Source organism: Anoplopoma fimbria, chromosome 13, assembly GCF_027596085.1.
Source record: "Anoplopoma fimbria isolate UVic2021 breed Golden Eagle Sablefish chromosome 13, Afim_UVic_2022, whole genome shotgun sequence".
NCBI lineage: Eukaryota > Metazoa > Chordata > Actinopteri > Perciformes > Anoplopomatidae > Anoplopoma > Anoplopoma fimbria.
Genome location: NC_072461.1, coordinates 17,869,938 through 17,876,897, shown reverse-complemented (window position 1 = coordinate 17,876,897; position 6,960 = coordinate 17,869,938).

The following is a 6,960-nucleotide window of genomic DNA, read 5'->3' as shown; positions in this document are numbered from 1 at the left end:
AGGACATCTCATGTTGCATATCAACACTTCCATTTGTACAGCGTGAGGTTTAAGTAGGTTAGAGGCAGACATGCACACTCCTCTTTCGTCTCCAAGCCCTCCAGGCAGTAAACGATTCTGTCAGAGAGGCTGCTGCTCGTTATCGACGAGCTCGCAGGCTGGAAGTTGTGGGCACCGCAGCAGCTCCTGCACATAGCAATGGAGACTCAGCCGCACAGCAGCCATGGGTGATCGAGCGCATTATGGATCAGCTATAATACCATGCACAGAGGCGTAGTGGAACCTCTGCAGTGAAGTGAATGTGTATTGATTTGAATGTAGCACACAGGAGTTTACAGTAGTAATTACATGAGTAGGAGCTGCACACGTTTGGCTATAATGGTCATCGCTTGCAATTTCTGCTTGATGTAGGACAGTGATGGCTATGCTGGCTGCTAGCCTGTAGCAGCTCTGTGAGGCTGCACTTAATAACAGCAGAGCTTTAAGCAAAATGCTATGATATAATGTATAATGTTGACCATGTACGGTAACATAGTTTAACATGTTAACATGCAAACATTTGATGATAAGCCCAGACACAAAGTACAGCTGAGGCTGATGGGAATGTTGTTAGTTTTGCAGGAATTTGGTCATAATCTTAACATATTGGACAAATTCAAAAGAAAGCTGAAGATTTGAGTGATCACCAAAGTAATTACATTTCACCCTTAAGGTGAATAATGTGTGCACAAAATGTAATGATATCCATTCAATATTTGCAAAGACAAGTAGATCCCACAGTGGTGTAAGGGAAAAAAATCAGGGGATCACCAAAGTCATTGGGATTCATCCTCTGGAGACCACAAATATTTGGAGAAACACTCAACAATACAGATTAATGAGCCCTGTTCCTCTGCATTGCTCAGACTCATTGTTGTTATTTCATAAGTAGTTTTTGGTTGGGATGTGTGTATTTGGTGCCTATATGTATGTATACTGTATGTTTGGGTAGTTGTACTGTATAGACACAGCACACACCCTGTGACATTTTTACAGAGGAGCGCACACTGAGAGTGGTTTTACGGGGATTATGGAGCAAAGTTAGCTGAATTGTACGATTCATATCTTGCACCTGAGATGTCTGACTGGAGCCCCTCAAAGGCATACATGTGACAGAGAATTCCATTATCTCCCACCAACCAACTTCCTCATCTCACACACATGTTTCCGATCACGGTCGGGACATTCCAGGCGTTGCCCAGCATTCCACAAGAAAGATCTATCATGTACCAAGTACGTTCAGATAGAACAAAGATAAACCTCACTGAGGAAACCTGATTGGATTTCCATTTTTGTGTGCAGGGCATAGTGTAATAAAGGTAATGGCATTAAGTGCAAAAAACACCTAATTCCCATGGAAGCCTTGTTCAAACTGTCACAACGGAGGTGGGGAAGCTCCTGGAAAAGCTGTACAGCCTAGCTTTGTCCAACTTTCTCCTAACAAGATGCACAAAATTCAAAATGCCAAGACAATAAGCTGTGATTTCACTTGTTCAACTGTGTATGTATTTAAAATGAAATGGAAAATGAGAACCTATCAGGATGTGGTGTAAAGCTGATGCTTCTCTGTAGGCCAACCCCCAAGTTTCACTATGGTTTGTTAGTTTTATTCAGACTAAACTGTGACTGTTGGCTCACCACTTAAGTTCAGAATGAAATATCTCAACAACTTTTTACAATTTTACCAGTTAACATTCATTGTTCTCAGAGGATGAATCCGATCAACTTTGGTGGTGACCTGACTTTTCTTTTTGCACTTATCCATCAATTACCCTGTAAAATATCTCTATATACAATTATTGATTGGTGCAAATGTTTTCCTAAAGGATATATCCTGAGGACTCTAATTATGAAATGTTAGTATGCTTATATAATCTAAGAACAAATCTAAATGGGGAACATGGTAAATATTACACTAGCAAGAAAGCATGCCGATATAAGGATTTAGCTCGAAGTCAGTACAGCCACACTGTGAACACTAATTGGAAGCAAACAAATTGCTTGACACATTTTTATCTGCTGGGGGAAAATGTCTTATATATTATTTAATTTTAGCTTCTGGGATTCCTTTTTTGTATGTCCCTTGCCTCCAAGATTATAGTACTATGAAAAAAGTGTTATGTCGCACAAAGTCACATACATTTTTGGAGATAAGTGGAAGATTGTCTATTTACACGAGGCTTACAAAGATATTCAACAAGGGAAGACCCTGCTGGACTGTAACTGGGTACGTTTGGTTCATGCATGGCGCGCTTGGTGCCTAAAACTGGTTCAACTAGGTCAACCCAAATTTCCATTTTTTGCCACAATGTCAGGTACCACTATTGCTGCCCAACATGGTTATGACTTCTGCATCTGACACACACATTTGTATTTGACACACCCGGTGTGTGTAGAGTAAATGCATCTTATCCCAGGAAAAAGCCAGAGGCAATGCATGCTATGCAAACAACGACTTACCTTCAATGACCCTAAATATACACATTGCCTGTAGTCAAATGGTCTAAAGTGATGCTAAAGCATTTTCTCAGTTTCCTGTACACATCACACCAGGAGCAGAAGGCTTTTGACACAATGTACATTATCAGAGGAAGAGAGAAGGAGGAGGAGGAGGAGGTGGAGAGTCTGCAGAGCCATCCGTGGGGGCGGATCAGGACAAGATCAATGGGAGTGACAGGGAGTGCAGGAGGCAGCAGGCGATTCAAAGTAGGCCAATAAATAACATCCTAGTGAGACAGCGACTGCCTCCTCCTCAGCCGCCACTGCCCCGTTCCAGCCCCGACCCCCTGGCCCCGACGACTGGGCCCCCTTGATTACTGGCCTCCAAGGGGGGGGATGGAGGCTGCGGCTGCACAATACACCTCTCACATGGGGCCCTCACTCGCCTCTTGCCTCCATTTGTTGGACATTCATCTTTCAGCATGTGTGTGAGTTTGTTTAGGGGGTGGGGGGCTTAGTGGAAAGATGGGGGGGGGGGGCTGTGTGTGTGCATTGGAGTGGAGTGGGGGTCTTCCATGTTTTTTACATCTTCTCCCCTCTCACACACACCCATCCCCCTAAACATTATTCTATATTCTATCTTGCCCCCCGTCCCCCCCCGTCCCCAGACCACTCAGCTCTGATCTGTGATTTCACTGACTGAGTCCGGGGGGTTTAAACATTAGCCACTTTTTTTTTTTGCTCCTAAGCAGCCAAGAAGAAGATAAAGACGTTGTTTGCTCTTCAGTCTGGTTGCCATGCAGCAGCAACAGTTCTGCCTTAACACCTTTAAGCCAGTTTTGGTTCTACTTCACAGTCTGTACAAATAGCCCCATAATGTCTCCTTCTTCTTCTTTTTAAAGTCTGCGAAAAATGTCTATCTATGGTCATCATCATCATGATCATCATCATCATCATCATCATCATCATCAAGGGTTATCCATGCTAGCTGTGTGGCTAAAAATTGTTGGATGACAATGCTGGTCAGTAAGAACGATCAGATGGATTGCTATGAAATCATGTGCAAACTTTGCGGATAAATGCTTCTAACTTTGGTAATCCCCGACTTTTCCCACTAAAGCCACCATCAGGTTACATTGTTAGTGAAATGTCTTGACAACTATTGGATGGATTGCCATGAATATGGCACAGACATTGGTGTTCCTCTAAGGCCTGGAGATGATTTCAGATATCTTTGGTTATCACTTAATGAGGCACCGCCATCACGTCAACATTTTAATTGTCCACCACTTTGGTGTATGACCAATTAACTGCATTCACATCACCCTCAGCTGTAATTTGTATTAAGTGTTAATTAGAAAATGTTAGCATACTGACACGCTAAACTGAGATCTGATAAAAACACTGTTTAAATGTGTTAGAACAGGGGATCGGATTTTTAAAATTCTAATGTTAGCTACTATTCATTGCATTATGGGAAATAATAGGAAATAATAGGATATCAAATAGGATATAAATAGGATCCAGTATAATTTATGCTTGATCCATACTTGGGCCTGAAAATAAAGATATCTTGGTCTCTGCTGCTTAAATTTTGATCATCCTTGTTTTAATATATGGATCTCATAAATCCCCCAATGTTATAGTAGGGCAAGACTAAATAGCTGGAGTCCCTCTTTAATATATACGTGCTGTAATATAAAACTGGGTACTATGACTTCTTTTTCTCAGTATTAGTGGCTGTTTGCCAAATTCAGGTCATTCTTCATAAAAATCACAATATATTACAAGAATTGACAGGCTAGGACTGTAACACGTCATGAGTGCTGCAGAGAAGATCATGATTTATGCTCCATCAAAGGATAGTGGATACACTTAATTACAGTGGATGACTGCATTTGGCATGCACTTGGAAAGGAGAATCTATAACTCCAGAGTGCAATTCAGGTTGGGAAGCTTGGATATCTTCCCTCGCTTCAGTGAGGACTATCTCAATATTTCACAAAGCACATACAGGACACATAAGGTTGTCGCCGAGAGTCAGAGAGAAGACAGAGATTCCCTTTGTGGTTCACAGCCACTCGCTTACATGACTGTCATACCACAAGACGTTTGCCTGGAAGATGAGAGCAGAAGAAAGAGAAACCCAGGGAGACAGAGAGAGAGAGAGAGAGAGAGACAGAGAGGGGGGGGGGAGAGAGAGATTTCATGGAAAAAGAGTGGGAGGTGGGAGCACAGAGTGGCAGACTTCTACTGTGGAACTCGGTGGTACGTTTTTCAAAGTGCCAAATGACACTTCCTATCACTATGTCGAGGGAAGTGGAGCGTGTCAGCTCCGGTGCTCTCTCACCCCATCTTGCATGCAGAGCAATTACCATTGGCACATAGCACCCCCTCACCACCACCACCACCACCACCACCACCACCCCCATGCGATTCAGTGAAATCAGCCGGCAGACCCGTGACTCATCATTTAGAGTATTAGGCCTGTCCTGTGTCGGCCTCCAGAGTCTCCAGGCTTGGAGTAGGCGAAGGAGCACAGAGGGATGACTAAACAGAGCAAAGTCTGAAGTCATCACAGAAATCATTTCACCTTTTATCCCTGTTTGAATGGATCAGAGAGCCAGCATATTCAAATCATTCAAAAGCTGCTGTAGCCATTTTTTGACCTGGAAGATATATATTCCACTGTCATATATAACACCTTGCTTACCAGCCTTTTACACAGTGAAATATGAAATCCACATTTTGGTCCTAAAGCTAAACACCCATTTATTCAGTGCGATTGATTTATTTAAAGAATGATGAACTGAGACATGACTGAGAAGCTGCATCGCCAGCGTGTGCTACATAAACCATTGTTCCCCCAGCCCTGTGATTTGCACTAAAGGGGTCGCAGTGGGTTGCCATGGCAACCTTTCAGTATAGATGGCCTGTTTCTTTTTCCAATGGCGGTGATCATCAGCATCATTGGAGGAGCATCATTAGCAGGGAGCCCCCGGGGGCTGTGTGATCATTGCCTGGCCGGGACATTAGAGAGTGTGGAGAGAGTGATAGACGGAGGATTTGGCCTTTATCATCTGCAGGGTGCAGCCGGGCTGAGCCCCGACAGCACCACCCTCCCTGGGCTCCTTTGTACCTGGATGCCTTTTTTTTTTAACTGGCTGAGCTTGCCTTTTGAATCTGTTGCCTCCAGCTCTGCTTGTCGCTTAGGCAACAACAAAGCCCTCGCCATGTTGATCTCTTCACTGTTGTCGTGTCAACACACGTAATGATTGTATCATCCTCGCTTCCAAAGGCTGTCATTCACATGGCTCCTCTGCCTTCCATCATGCTTAGGGGGCTCTTGTTCACAGCTCAGTGCAAATGGAGGAAAACACACACAACAGTGACAAAGCAGCCTTCATCTCTTGCTCACACACTTGACATTTTTCAGAGGCTTTAAAGAGCATCCTGAGGTAAACACTCTCATGGTGGGAAGGCTGGTGTTTTAGCAAGAGGATGGGATTGACTCCGACAGCCGCGGCAGCCCTTCTCCCACTCTGCTTACCCTTCATCCCTCCTAATGCATGACTTTTTGAATGGAGATAAAGATATCAAAACACAAGCACTGCAAATGTTGCAGAGATTGGGGTTTCCTACACACCAAACTTCCAGCTCTTCACTTTCAGTTCCTGGATTATTGGTTCTAAATGTAAAGCAGAAACACTGTGTCTGCATGTTTACAGTTCTGTATGTAATGTGTACCTACACTCATTCCCTTTCAGTTATAAATTGACATTTGAATAAAAGGTGGGTGGAGGGAGAAGTGGAGAACGGTTACACGAGTGTTTACGTTTCCTGTATCATCTGCAGCTTAATGCGTCAGATGCACACCTTCACAGAGAGATGTGAAGAGTGTGAGATGTATAACTGAAGTGGTGTGATTCATCCGCTCTACCAAACCACACCAGGACAGCTCGTATGCTCTGAGGTATGCTAGCTGTTTCTCCTTCCGGCTCTAATGCATTAATACATTATCAATACCTTTATTTTTCTGACCTTCAAATTATGAAATAAAAAAAACTCCTGTTATAAATGTACAGTTCTTCTAAATAGAAATAAGAGAGGTCGGGCACAGGGATGGAGTGATGCCCGGGCCAAAGGAACCAGCTTTGCCCATCTGTTCCTCCCTCGATCCTCTCTTCCACCTCACCTCCCTTGTCTCACTCATTTAGTGGTGAATGTGGACCGGCCACCAAGAGCCAGTGGAGAGAGGAGACGCAACAAGGAGCAGATGGGATTTTTCAATGAGCTGTAAAAAGCCAGTGTAGTAGTGGGCCTTCCTCAGAGGGCACTGGGTGATACCGGTACAGCAGTGCCCCCTTGTGGAACTAGACACATCTACATCGCTTTTTTAATGCAAGCGTGTACATCATTTTTAGTATGTTTGTTTTAAGAGGTGGTCTAATTTTTACTGATTTAGAAAGTGTTTGCAAAGAA